The sequence below is a fragment of the Anomalospiza imberbis genome, chromosome 5 (assembly GCF_031753505.1).
Source record: "Anomalospiza imberbis isolate Cuckoo-Finch-1a 21T00152 chromosome 5, ASM3175350v1, whole genome shotgun sequence".
Taxonomy (NCBI): domain Eukaryota; kingdom Metazoa; phylum Chordata; class Aves; order Passeriformes; family Viduidae; genus Anomalospiza; species Anomalospiza imberbis.
Genome location: NC_089685.1, coordinates 18,342,964 through 18,357,743, shown reverse-complemented (window position 1 = coordinate 18,357,743; position 14,780 = coordinate 18,342,964). Strand labels below are relative to the sequence as shown.

Sequence of the window (14,780 nt, the reverse complement as noted above, 5' to 3'; positions counted from 1 at the left end):
ACATGTGTGGATGGTAGAAAGTTGCTCCATTTCAGTACAGGCGCAGCAGGACTGGGAATATCAGCTCTGACAGGCACTGGCAAACTCTCCTGGTTGTTGCTGTATCTGACCAGCCACAGTGAAATGGATTAATGGATAATCATCTCCATCCTCTGACCCACCAAATGATGAGGTACAACTCCATAGTAGGGGAAGTCTTAAGTATGTCACACACTGGGTGTGGAAGTTTGGCTGCATCTTCCTTGGGCAAGAGAGGAACATCCACAGCAAGAAGTAAAATAAATTTATGCAGGCCAGTTTAACTTAAATGAGATCTTCATACACAGAAAAGTCATTTTAAGTGATATACAAATAACAAAACCATTTTGGGTACAAATTTGAAAAAAAGCCCATATACATAAATATGTGTACATATGTGTGTGTGTGTGCCAATTGAGAGAAGAAAAGAATGGGGCATCATTGTTGTGATTTTTACTTTTTAGTTACACAAATCTCTTTATATATATATAAATATATACTGTAACACAAACTGTCTTATTGAAGAGATTAATCTGATGCATTTTTCCTTTCTGAATTATTAGTAAGTATATGACAACTATTCAGGGAATCAAATTGTTCATTTCTTCCAGGAAAAGTAAAAACCCTAAGACTAGGAAAAGAAAATATCAAGCAAACATCATATAATGCTTGGATCTTAGTGCATCCCAGTGCTACTTTTTTTCTCTACTGAATTCCTTATAAGAGAATAAAGACAAAAATGTAACTCCACAAAATATTTGAAAATGTCTTCTGGTGAAATAATCAAAATGCTTTCTGTTTACTAAAATAATTCACTGGTTGCTAGAAATGCCTTAGAATATATGAAGTTAAATCATAACACTATTGAAGTAAATTACATTAATAATAAATGCTCCTGTTCAATTCAATGAGGAACAGGACATCATCAACAGCTCTTTCATAATTTTTTTAGGTATTTGGGGGGCTTATTCTCTCTGATTTCCACAAAAAGTGTTCCCAAGCTTACTAAAATTAGTGCGACTCTCTTCCACGATCTCTTGTCATCCCAGTGGTTCTGGGATCAGACCCAGAAAGAGTAAGGGACAGCTCTCTGGAGAAAAGATAAAGTGTATGGAATTGGGGCAAAGGAGAAGTCTCAGGAAAAACACAGGGAAAAACCATTGCACAACTGAGGCTTAACCTTCCCTGGAGCAGCTAGGTCAGCAGGGCCGGGAGAAGCCGTTCTCAGCCCAACAGAGCCCTCTTCACTTCAGCGAGAGCCAACATGAGGCATTGGAGAAAGTTTAAATCCCCAGGCTCCCTGAGCCCTCCTCACAAAGCTTCCCACAAAAAGGCATGAGGGACCTGTAGATTTCATACCAGCAGCTGCTCACCTTTGTGCACCATTGGAGGGAACTTCATCAAGTATATCGACAGAGGCAACACCTAAAGTTTTCTACAATATTTCTGTTCCCCAAACAGATGCTTTAGTAACAAGGATTTAATTTCTTTATTATCTGTGTTTTCTTTAGTTACTCTACTATTTGCTTTTAATATAGTACAAACAAGTTAGTGGAGGACAGGTAATATACCATTGGATATTATTCAGAGATTTCTTGGAATTTGTAATATACAAATGTCAGATTTACTTTATTAATCTCAGTAAAAGTTTTTTTTGGGAGGGAGGGGGAAAAGAAAGAATATTGTCTTATATAAGAGAATACAATAGGATATGAAAGATACTCCTAGTCAGACATTGCAGAAAATATTTTAGTGATGTCATTAATGGTTTTTCCTTTAAGGAAAATAACATCACTAGGCTTCATCTCTATGTATTACTGCTAAGTTGCTTGTGCTTGTTCAGTAGAAACAGTTTAAAAGAGTTCAATTCAGCACCTATTTGGACTAGATCAGCACCCATGTAAACTGTATGACTGTCATTTAAATGGGTGCCTTTTTGGTTGAATGGACAGTGCACTAGTTGTTAGCTGCGGATGGAAACATATCTTACCAATATTTAATTATAGTTTTGGAAAAGTTTTTTCCTTCGCAATTCAGAACTGTTTTGACATAGTGTGATCTTTTGGGTGCTGTTAGTATGTAATATAGCTAAGGGTTTCAGATAAGTATAATTAGAAGACGTGAGTACATGATTCACATGCTGCTAATTAAACTTGTTAATAACTCTCAAAGCTTTTTTATGTAACTGGTAGCTACCTGGGAACTCAGCACAGGATAGTTTGCACCTGTAAATGTGATGCAGATGACACATGATTCAGAAGACTATCTGGTGCAGGAAAATCTGATTTTCCCCAACACAGAATAAGGAGCACTGGAAAAATAATGTCCCAGCCTGGAAAGGAGACTCCACATCTCTCTTTATTTTCCCTTTTCTAAACACAAAGATTTTCCCTAGAAAGCAAGTACTAAGGAAGTTTTTACTAGCACACTAACAACCCATAAAAACACAGATGAACAAGAAATACAAGAATTGTGAGATGATGCAGCATTACAGGCCTATCTACAGAACTGCAAATTAGAGAAAGCAAACATGAGAAGACCAGAAACTATTTGTTAACTGATAAATTTTTATCCTGAGTAAAACAGTTATTTTCAGTAATATTCAGTGCTTTATTGCAGAGCTACTAGGTAAAGGAGCATATTTCTTTCTTCCTTCTGCTTCTCATGCAAGCAAGACACTCACCCACTTCAGATTGCAGTAGGGTGTTTATTCAGAGTCCTAAATCTCTGCCCTATATCTGAATTTCCTGTTAATGCCTTTGGTGGACATTAATATTGCACTGCTTTCATCTAGATGTACACTTTGAAAATGGCTGAGCCAGACAAATGCTTCACTTTGTGAATACATTAGAATCTATGTCTGGGAAAGCAGACAGTCACTACCATGTTTTGCTCCATAAAAGCAAAGCCTGCATTTTGTTACCTTTGGAGGAGGCCTACTCAGCATATATGTTACACCAGCACAGGAAACAATAAAAAGTTAATTTGCCCATTGGATTCTCATTTAATCGAATGATTAAGTGATATTTTTTTCCTATTGCCTGAATTTCAATTTTCTTTCTCTTTCTCTAGCTTTAGGCATTGCTTTTATTGTTTCTCCTAATGGCTTATTTTCTTCTGGTAGATATTTCATCACTTCCTCAGTACAGCTGTGTTAGTATATCTATGGAGATATATGGAAAGCTTTACTGGATTTCTAAAACATTCTGTCTGGATTTTTGGAGATAGTGTCTTTTATGCAGTGAGGTATCTACTGACAAGAATGAAGGACATGTTGTAAAAAAGCACTAACATACAACATGATTTCAACAGAAATGAAGCACTCAACAGCTTTCAAAAATGTCAGAAGTTATAGATCACTGATAGACTGCTGGTGCTAAATGCTCTTTACCCGAACAAGTCACTGGAAAAGTGTTTCATTGCAATGAAGGCAGCAGAGGTTATTAACTGTGGTTATTCAAGCCAATTGCTGGGAGATGGCAACCCCAACCCTGTTTCTCTCTGGTCAGTATTCATATTTGGAGGAGAGCTCTCACACTTGCACTGCTGCTGTTATGCTTTCCTCTGCACCTGAAAACCTCCTGGCCATCCCATCCCTGCAGTTCTGACCATTGGTTGAATCTTATTTGGCTACAGAATGTCAATTGGTAGAATAAAATCAATAAGCAACTATGCAGATTAACAATAAATATTTCAATGCATCCTAAACATCACAACAAATCCAAAAGATAATACAAAATGCTATGTTTTGCTACGATATAGCATCTGAGAAGCAAGAACAAGGAAACGGAAAACAACTACCTGTGTATACTCAACTGACGTAAATCACCACTGCTTTCTTGAAGCAAACTGAGTTACAAAAATTTATAACAGGAATTTGACCCCTGCATTGAATAAAATTACTGAGACACTTGGATTTCCTAATTACAGAAAATGAAGAGCAAAGTAACTGTGCAAAAGACCTGAAAACTGCATCCACCTGTATGTAATTGACCTTATGATAAAATTGGCCATGGTCCGTTGCTACAGGGAAGGAAAGTGTTCAGGATCTTCAGGCACTCACCTACCCACCTGTACATGCTTGAGGAAATCCTTTCTGACCAGCAGACTATTGATTCTGAAAAAGGCTATATTCAATGATAAATCTTGAGCGACTCGACACATGTCACTGCAGACAAAATATTAACCACTCTAAAGTGCTTTTAAAGATTCTCAGACTGAAATAAAGAAAAATATGATATACACATATATGTAATATAGATTTTTCTTCCTTGTGTTTGCATACCTTACTCACTTTTTCTTTCAGAAAATTGCATCTATGGTATCCTACAAAAACCTTCCATCTGCAATCACATGAGTAGGCTGCACAAAAAAAGTGACAAGGTAGGAATTTGTCTGTTGGACAAAGTAGATTTATTATTTTTTTAATTACTTCTGTGTTGTCAATTGAATTAATTAATCCAGTGTGTTCCTTCCCTGAATATCTCTTGAGCTATCACCTAGCAATAGGTAATAGTTCTAATTAGTAGATCAATAAATAAATAAAGCAGTTCTAAATAGCAGAAACCAAAGTTTTGGGGATTTATATTTTGTCAGGTCCAAAACATTCAAAATACTTTATGTATGGGTCTTTCCAGCACTTACAAATTGGCATTGCCTGAATTAATGATACCCTTTCCTTGTGCTCAGGTGTCGTGTGTTTGGAGTGCCATCAATCCCACGGCAGTCCAACGACTGCTGTGTTGCATATCTGGAACGTCCTTTCCCCTGGGATTTGATTGTGAGGGCAGACCTAAAGACTTTTCCTCATGGCCTGTACTTCTCCAGAGATGGTAACACATAAAACACCACTCTGGTCTATTTTTCACAGAGGGCTGAACAGACAGTGGGCTGAAAACCACACCTGTTTCTCAGAACAAGAAACCTTTAACAGGTAAAAATCAACTGAAGGATTTTGTAGTTTTAATACTTTTAAAGTCTGATAATAGCATGGCAAAAAGTACTTTAGGCTTCCTAAGTTCAAATATATACTGGCTGAGAAGATAGTCTCAACTCCTGTGATTCTGAATCTGGAATTATTTTCAGATGGAGATATTTAATACACCAGAATGAATTTCTTAAAATCAGTCTTTTTCACAATCTCTTACTCGCTTTCTTGCAGAAAATTGCAATCTTATTGAATTGTGGCTAAGAAACATGGATTGAAATTTAAAGGAATATTCACAGAGTGGACAACTTAGCTCCAGTCTTATATGAGCTTCTCATTCTCTTTTTCCATGATCTTCTCATTCACAGACATTAGAGAGAATTCCTTAGCACTGTAGCTTCATATTCTGATTGCTTATATTTAAAAAAGTCATCCATAATTTTGTTTGTCTGATGTAGCTTAAACTAGAATGAGAGAATGAGAGTGAGAGAATGGCTTAGCATGAAGCATTTACAGTGTTGTTAGAGGTATTTATGGTCCTTTTTTTTTCCAAGTGACCCAATGAACACTGTGTATAGACTAGAGCTGCCTGGTTAATGCTGTCAGAGGAGAAATGTGTCTCTCTCTTCATTCACTCTTCAATCCCTTTCCTGAAAAAAGGGGTCTCACAAGAGAATCTAAATCAACTCTGATTTTTTAAAATATTTTACTCCTAAATTTGCCTCAGAGACAAGCCCTATTTCTCTGCAAGGCCAGTTTGAAATCCTGCTGAGTATGTAAAATCTTCTCTGTGCCCAGGACAGTCTTCAGATATGTAAAAATACAAGGATACTATCCAGAGTAGAATTTTTCTGGAAGTGTTAACAATCTAATTATCACAGATTATGGTAAGCAGAGGAGAACAGGGACATTAAAAATAAAGAGCAGAGACACAGACTGGTAGCAGAGAGATGTTTTATGGGCAGATCTATAAGCTATTCTGTTTGTAGTATATTTCCTGTTTGTTAGGATTATTATTTTTTTTTCTGCAGAAGGTCGGGTAGCTGAAAAAAAAACCAAAAAAACAACAAAGGACAGATAGCTCTGGGGCAGGGGTCAGTAACAGAAAGTTTGCTGAGTTCTGAGTAGGAATTGAAGGGTTTGTCCTGAACAATAATGTGTAATTTTTGTCCTTGAATAGTAAGTGCAACTTATCAGAAATGCCAGTTGTTTCTAGATGAAGATAGAAGTTCAGTATTATTTATGGATCTACACTTCTCAAGTAAATAGATTTCCCCTAATTTGCAATTCTAAAAATACATTTAAAACTATTTTTACATGGCTTCTGTAAACACAGGGCAGATCTAGTTTGGCAGTTTTTGACAAAATTTATTTTTCTTGAAATGTGTTGCTTCATTTAAGCTGAATCATTAATGGAGCTGAAGAGCTTTTGAAGAGGGGTTCAGTGAGATTTTTGAATAATAAAATTTTGACCTATGTTTTGGTACAACTACATTTTGAGAAAATGTGTTCCAAATATTTTGTATCAACCTGAAAATTCCAAACCCCAAAGTTTGCTGTGAAGCAGAACCTGCATCTTCTGCCCAGCACAGAACTGGTGAGAATACACTGCAGAACTCTGCAGATCCCTCAGCTGTCTGCAGTTTTCCAAGTAGTTTTATTACAGAGTTAAATGAGATGCATTTTTATTGCTTTCTAGGCTAATACCTCCAAGAGAAAACTGCAGTCTCCTGTTTAAGGTCTGCAGAAGTTCTTGTTGAGAGCTGTGCTAAGCAGAGTAGAAATGGAACAAGAAAATGAAAAAAAAAATTCTCTATAGATAATGCAATATTTTCATCTGGCTTTCTATTGGTTCTCATAAGTAATTTCGGAATGTTAGTAATAATTTTCTGTTGTTGCAATTTGGTTTTCTTTTTGTCTTCTTTCCTTTGTTTTCCCAGTGGGAGTTCATATTAGCCACCCTTTCCATAGAGCTCAGACAGGTTGTGACAATCCAGCTCAGGCAAACACAATTACTGTGTTATTAACAAAACTTACAGTACACAAATGTGGAAAGTTATACGGTTCAAACATGTAATAGATACAATATGTTTCACACATAATAAATTAACATAATTGCCCAAAAGCAAAATCAGTCAAACTGAAGAATACTATTTACTTTTCTGACTAAGAAAGCCCATTTTGGTCTTTTATATTAAGATAGCAGCCAAAACAGAGGGAAAATACGTTTGATGAAGTTCAGTGCTCTGTATTGTTTTGTGTTGCTTGATTTGTAAAATAAGGCCACAAGTTAGGCAGACTGGCAAGTGCTGCTAGTGAGAATTTTCTGAAACAATTTCACTAGTAATGGCTTTCTAGATCATGATGGATTGTGTGAAAATGAATTATTTTATTTGCTATGCATACTCCCTTACTCATATTTTATGATATTTGAATGCTTCCAAAGTATCCACTTCCAAAGCCACTGCCTGGGCTTTTAGTTCAAACAAAATATAACTCAGATATTCAATGAGCAAGAGAACCGAGCTCCTCTTTCATGCACAGACCAAGCTCCCACATACTAAAGCCAAGGGTTAAAGAGTGAGGTGAGAAAATTTAAAAAACTACTACCACATTTTTGTACTAATGAAAGGTTAGTTACTATCATTTATTTTTCCAATCATTACCCAATGCCTGGGTTGACAATTTAAACTTTTAGAAGTCAGATTACATAATAATAATATGGAAAAGAAGGAAAGGAATGGAATATTAGAAGGAAAATAGAGAAAGGATAAGATTTAGTCTACATTGACTTACACATCTAAAATGTCAGCATCAAAGCCTGAACTTTCTAGTCTTTGAGGAGTCTTTTCTAGTCTCTTTCTAGTCAATGAGGAGATACAGGCAGAGTTAGATTCCTCTCACATTCAGATAGTGATGAAAAGACAGACCACATTCATCATCCTGTTGCTCACTTGTTGCTTTATGGAAAAGCTAAAATGACCAAATGAAAAGCTCAAATGACCAGCATTTAGATATTTATAGTTAGATTAGATTACTCTTACCCTAGCTATCCAACAGGTCTTTTTTTTTTATGGAACAAACCCTGTTTTAATGGAACAGCTTGAAGTTTGTTGAAGCAATAGTTTACAAGGGAATGGCACAGTTCCTTCAATTGAGCTTTTTTCTTTTGAGACTTCTCTTTACTCTAGACAGTTTTATTTTGCAGTCAGCTTAGTAAATGTTTTGGGATGAATTAGTATGTCTATCACTACTAAATTAAGGCTGCACTATCATGTGTGATTCCCACTCACAGAGCTGAATAGTTATCTTGACTCAGCACGCTCACATTACACCACATGTGGCAACTTAGTTTCCCTAAATGTAGCAGTACAGTGAGGCTTTCAAACGATCAGCACTGTTTGGTCACCAAAGCAGTCAGAGGAGCAGGGTGACTCCAGTCAGTTAATGAACTGTTCTTGCTGAAGTTGCTGTACCGCCCTTGCGTTACTATTTGACTAAAGCCTTTCTGTAACCTCTCCTGAAGCCCCAAAGCCATAGACCATTCTGCAAAAATTACACTGGGGCAAATATTTAAAGCTCAAAAAGCTGTCACACATGCATTTCCCCATCTCTGCATAGTCAAACTCTCATCAGACAGTTGACTGGGACAATAGCAACTCCTGTGTAATTCTTGTCAGTTTGCAAAAGCTTTCAGAGAAATTTCTCTGTATTCTATCACCTCCTGTGTTAGAGTTCGGCAAATACATCTCACTATAAAAAACTCCAGAACATTCTTTCTGAAAAGGTGCTTTGAAGTCTAAGCACTTGTCTGTATTTTCTAAATATATCACCTTGTCCTTATGTCTTCACAGATTCTACTTCACTAGTACTATTGCAACTATTACTACAAACCTCTTAAGGCATTTTTTTTTCTTTTCAAGGAACAGGAAAATTAAGCTTCCACTGGCATTAAGAAGACTTCACTGGGCAAGCTTATTCTCACTTTAGGGAACCTGAATTTGTTTCCTGAAATTTTCATTCATGCTTACCGGAAACAAAATTGTTCTGTAAGTGCAACGTGGTTTGTGCTGATTTGCGTGAGCGAACATATCCCCAGCAATGCACAGCAAAACAGCTCATGGCAGCAGGCTGACACATTATGTGTCTCCAGGCAAAGCAAGTCTTATGACAGATCTGAAAGTTCAGTACATAATTCAGAACATTGCTGTAAGTATAGTAAATAAGTCATTAAAGAAAATTCCTCACTTATCACTTAAACTCTTAATACATCTTAGCAATACATACATTAATTCTATTCTATTACTCAGTGGTTACAGCTACACCACACTTCACTGAAAACAGAATGAGCAGAGATAGCAATCAAGCTGACCTAATGGGAGCAACTTGGTTTTTATTGTTTGTGGACAATATCCTCAAGAGATTACAGACTCTTAAGAAGAGAAATAGTTTCATGATATTTTTTTAGGACAAATCCCAAAGGATTTGATCTTTCACTCAACCAATGGGTCACAGATTAGCACAGTAAGCATTTTCCTGGTTTCCAGGATTTTCAGTTTTATTGATGGCTGAGGCTATCTTCTCAGGATTGCTTCACCTGTATTGATCAATTTATTCTGAAAAGCCATGCTGGACATGCTCCTTTTTCTGTGCTCAGCTGACAGTTGCAGAACTTAGTATGAAGCTGGAGGGGTTCCAGCATGCTGTGCTCCACACTCCCCTCACACTAGACAGGACTGCATGAGGTCCTGAATCACAGGGTGAACCTGAGCATGTTCCTTTAAAGCCTGAAAGGTCCATATTTCCTAAGTGTGAGGCTATTAGTTTAATAATATATTTGGTTTATCTCTGTTTTCGCACATCTCCTGATAGCTGCCTGACGAGTTTCCAAGGGAAATGAAGCCCAGGCTGGTTACAAAGGTTGTGAACTAAAAGGAATTATTAACAAGAGTCCACTGAGTCTGGAGCCTATGATTGCCTGACTTTCAGCCTGCAGCATGTTCCTGTGAGACAAATAGTGCTCAGTGGGAGCACAGCGAGTGACCTTCTACCTGGGATATGTGGAGGCCTGACAGATGCTCAGGTGCCATGTGTTATTTGTGACACGTGGCAGCTCTGACTGCCCTCCACTTGCCAGCAAGATGACAAGACCTAGAAAAACAAGAGCCTCACAGGTTTTGGGCCTGATGCCAGTTGTAGAGCTGAGTTTGAAGGAATAACTCTTTTTCTTTCATCAGCTCATCTCCTGACCCTAATTTTCTTTTACCCTCTACCTCTGAAAAAAGTGCAGAGGAGCAGGCATTCCTCCTCTTTCCTTCACATTGCCAAGCCATTTTAGGATTTATTTCTCTGGACATGGATCATGTTTTTCCAACACTTCCCATAATAACTCACTTTATGCCTGCTTTTCCCTTCTTCAATCTTGCAGGTCTGTTTAGGAGTGCTATGTTTCTCTGTGCTAAGATGAATTTCACCCTATTCATCATAGCCTCATTAGCAACCTGCAGCTGCAGGGACAGGCGTCTGGTGCCCCTGTCTTTCCCTGGAGACAAAGGGAAGAGCTCAAGCACCAAACACAGCCCCAAGAATGTGCACAGGAGGCTCAGAGCCCTGGACCAATGTGAGGCACATTTTCTTTCTTTCCTTAGAGGCTAATAACTTCACTTGTGTGAGAGAGGCCGGAAAAGAGAAGCAGCTTGGGAAAAGCTCCAAATTGCTGCTGCCACTGGGCAAGTGGGAGGGGATATGCAGAAAAAAGGGAGTTCTTTAACCTAGGCTCTGGCACTGCCAATATCAGATCTTCTTGTCTCACTCAACAGGACTACTAAAGGTAGTAAAAATGTTGTCCCTTTCTTTCTTAGATGTTGAGGAGGAAATTCAACTGAATAAATCTGTCCCATCTTGTTGGTTATTGTTCATTATGCTATCACTTTGTGTGTTCCATCCACCCACCAGATTCCACAATCCTTTTCTATTTTTCTTTAAAGTTGCTTTTGGACCTCATCAAAAGTTTTATTTTTTGCACAAGTGCATGTGATTGAAGCCAGCATCTGCAATGCAGGTGTTTACACATGTTGCAGTAGTGGCCTGGAGTACCCTGGTCCTGGAAAACCCTCTGAGAAAACTCTCACATGTTTTTAGAGAAGAAATAAACTTTTTCTTGTATACATAAATCAAATTAAAATATAAACCACTGAGAGCTTTGTTGGCCTTGAACTAATACATCCAGGGTTCATACACTCCAGTACTATATAAATAAGAACAAGATTTGAATGTACTATTTTGACTGCAATGGCCTTCAAATATGCAAGCAGTACTTGTGAAGAATGTGCCTGACATTTAAGTCTGTCAAGGTTCCTGGATAATTCTTTCCTTTATTTTCTTGTCCCAAATTCTGCTCCTCATCAACTTTTAGATGCATTTTTCCCTTTTTTTCCCCATTCCCTTCTGAAGATGCAAAATAGAGTTTTTGACATGCTTTGGAGCTTTGAGGTGCAATGCATCATAGTTGAAATCTACAACTAGCAAAGGAATATTAAATGAATGTTCATATTGGAATTTAGTGCAATTAAAGAGCAGTAATTAGTAAGGAGAAAAATGCAAAAATGTAATTTACTTAGGATAGGAATATAGCTTCTGGGGGAGGGGGAAGTTTCTAGCTAAAAGAAAAAGGATAGCAACTCCTGGTTGATGGGCAATCTTTACAGTCTTTGCTGAGACAAACCATACATCTGTTTAATAGGAGGGAAGCACCACACAAAAGCAGTAGTTTAGTTCACAGTTATGCATGCTTGACTTACTACAGGTCACAGATCATGTTGTGTGCAGGAACATGTCCTTGAAATAATACATAAATTCACTAAGTTTTCTGATTTTACTCCAGCATAGTAAACTGTTAGCTGGAGTAAGAGATTTTCAGTGCATTTGTACTTCCTTAGGGAGAAATCTGAATTCCATTTTAACTGCTTCAGGGTGATCAATAGAGGAGGTAAAAATGAAGGCTTTCAATGTCTCTCTGTTTTTGATATGCTGGCATGTTAAAAGATATCTAAATCATAGCAGAGTTTTATTTTTTCACATAAAATATGAATCACTTGAGGATGATACTTAGAACTTAAAATTCACTAGAAGTCAGAAACATCTGCTCACTTACAATATAAAAAAATTTACCAATATATTTAGAATTGTGAACAGATAAAAGTAGGCTTTAGAGTACAATTTCAAACATACAATGGAAGAATCAATGAAACGTTGTGACAATCTTCCCTTCAGTGAGAGCATGGCAAGGACAGTATTCAAATAATGGCTAAAACCTTTCCAGACCAATAGTTTTTTGGGTGATGAACTCTCTTCATATACCTATGAATGTAAAACTAGGTTGGAAATTCCACTAAGTAGCGAGCACTGAAAAGTACTCACCCTGAAACCTCAAATCTGAATGACCTTTGAGAAAATATAGGCCACCCATAGGATTCAGGACATTACAGTGATTAAACTATTAAGTTTATTAACTTTCATTTGATTTTTGTTCATCCTGGATGTGCTGCTTTTGGTCAGGGTAACTTGGGGGCATACCATATTTGGGTACAGAAGAGGAAACACTTGTCTATATTGCACATTAGAAGCATTACAAGGGAATTATGTTAATCTGTTGCAAGTCAAGAATGCTGTGCATCTGAGATAGATTGAAAGCTAATGCATAGGAAAAGGTAGAGTAGACTAAATCATATATGCATTCTACCTGGTATATCCTGCAATTTCTACAGGGGAAAGACAGGGGAAAGAACTCTCGGGGCTCCTGAGCATGTCCAGGAGTTGGACTAGCTCACCCTGGTGGGTCCCTTCCAACTCTGATATTCCAGATATGCTTCCAACACAGCATATTCTCTGATTCTATGATTTCATTGCCTGTATTAAGAACACAAGCAACAAATTCCCATATTTATCCTTGAAGGGGACATCAGGTCATGCTCAATGTCACTTGGCAGGAAGCATTCTGTGGAAGAACATTGTTCTTTTCTGATTGGAAGATGACTGTTGTTGTGAGGTCTTTTGCTTCATATATGTGATCTGGGCTTAACTGACGCTTCAGTGAAGATTTTCTTCGGCAATTGCTTTGTTTCTTCTCTGTGAAATGAGGATTTCTCACTTCCATTAGCCCAAACTACTGAGAATGGAAAACGAGATTTTTCCCTCAAGCATACAAATTCCCCTAGAACAGGACTCAACTGCAGTCCATGTCAGCACATGCATAACAACAGTGATTTTGTTTATTATGTGCTGGCTCCTCTCAATAGATTTTCCTGAAGACACGGGGTAATGCACCATAGTATGTATTTAGACTGTTTCAAATAATCTGCATGTGGGGGGAAGCAGGAGGAAGAAAAACCAGTCATCGACTTGTTAACAATCACCTTTAATTTTGACCCATGAAACTGTAAGTGTGCCCACAAACATCTGTGCCCAGAGTACAGTGTGGCTGGGCTCCCAGCACTCCACCATGGTGCTTGATTGATCTCAATCACCTTTTGTGTGAAAGCTCAGAACAGTAGCAAATATATAGCACATATTTACATTATACTTCATCTCTGTTCTGTTTTCTTCCCAGAATATCTGTTCATTGCTGGCCAAAGCCCCAAAAGGCTCAAGAAAAGCAGATATGAGTTTTGAAGATTTTCTAGATGCTTATTCCTGTTAGGGAGTAATTCCCATTGCTGAAATTTAGTTTATTATACCAAGCATCAAACAGTAAAGTGAAATGGATATAAAAAGAAATAACATTGAGTACATATTATATTTGTTAATATGCATAGGCACTCAAAATAGGCTAAGAACAATTAATCTAGGGTTTTGATATTCTGTGGTGAAGATTCTGTCTCAGTTCAAAACTGTACTGGATTCAATACAGATTTCCTGTATAACAGTATAACTGAAAGAATAATCTGTTTTGTTTGATTTTTGGGACAGTGTTTATAGCCTTGAAGTCCTCAGAACACAAATATGCTCAGATTTAGATAAAAGAGCACCACCTTAATCCATTCATCAATCAAGATTGTTTAATACATCCTTCTGTCATTTTTAAAAATGATTATTTTTCTTGACATTGCCAGATGTTTTCAAGATATTTGTGAAGTTAGGAAAGTCACTCTGTATGGTTGTCACCTTCTCCAAGCTACTGGATCATCTGCTGTGGAAGAAAAAAATGACATAAAAGCTGTTAGAAAGTTTTTCAAAAAAGAGAGATGCATAGTGTATCTGAATCATATCTTTAGGATTATTTGTGGGATTGGAGCCAGGTTGTGGTTATGTATATTTAAATTTCAAGTGAGAAAAGACAATATATATTTCTCTTCATATCAGTTTCCCCATTAAAATAAATAAAGGGTAGCTAATAAAAAGAGGAAGAGGCAAAACTGCTAGGAAAATATCTCAGGTTTTCTATGGAATTCTTACTACTCCTTATACTACTTATATAAGACTATAACTTGAATCAAAACATCATCTGGTTTAGAGTTCAATAGAAGAGAATAAAAGGATTGTTTTGTCTTTTGTTTTCCTCATCCACATCATTCCATATGTAACAAAGAACAATGGAAGGAAATGTGCATTAACCACACCTCTTTTTTTTTCTTTTTTTTTTCTTTTTCTCCTGGGGATGTGGGAAGGGGAGGTTGCTTCTCCTTTTCTTAGAAGAGAAAGTGGCATTACGGAAAACAAGGAAGCAAAACCCTGCTGTACCCATAGTAGATTCCTGATTCAAGAGGCAGGAAGTTGTGACCCTGCCTGTCCCTTAGCAGTCTTTGTTTCTCTTGATCACCTGATTTACCCACAGGAA

At 37.3% G+C, this 14,780-nt stretch overlaps 1 long non-coding RNA gene across 2 annotated transcripts; it reads left to right on the top strand.

The window, feature by feature from the left end:
- Nucleotides 1–4,043: 4,043 nt before the first annotated feature.
- Nucleotides 4,044–11,374, top strand: LOC137474956 (uncharacterized). 2 transcript variants are annotated; one of them, XR_010999582.1, is made up of 3 exons: nucleotides 4,044–4,182; nucleotides 4,325–4,401; nucleotides 8,869–11,374. It is a non-coding gene; the product is annotated as an uncharacterized lncRNA (long non-coding RNA). The 2 variants fall into 2 exon arrangements; XR_010999581.1 differs by lacking the exon at nucleotides 8,869–11,374 and adding an exon at nucleotides 4,708–4,922 and having other exon boundaries at nucleotides 4,045–4,182.
- The last annotated feature ends 3,406 nt before the right edge of the window (nucleotides 11,375–14,780 follow it).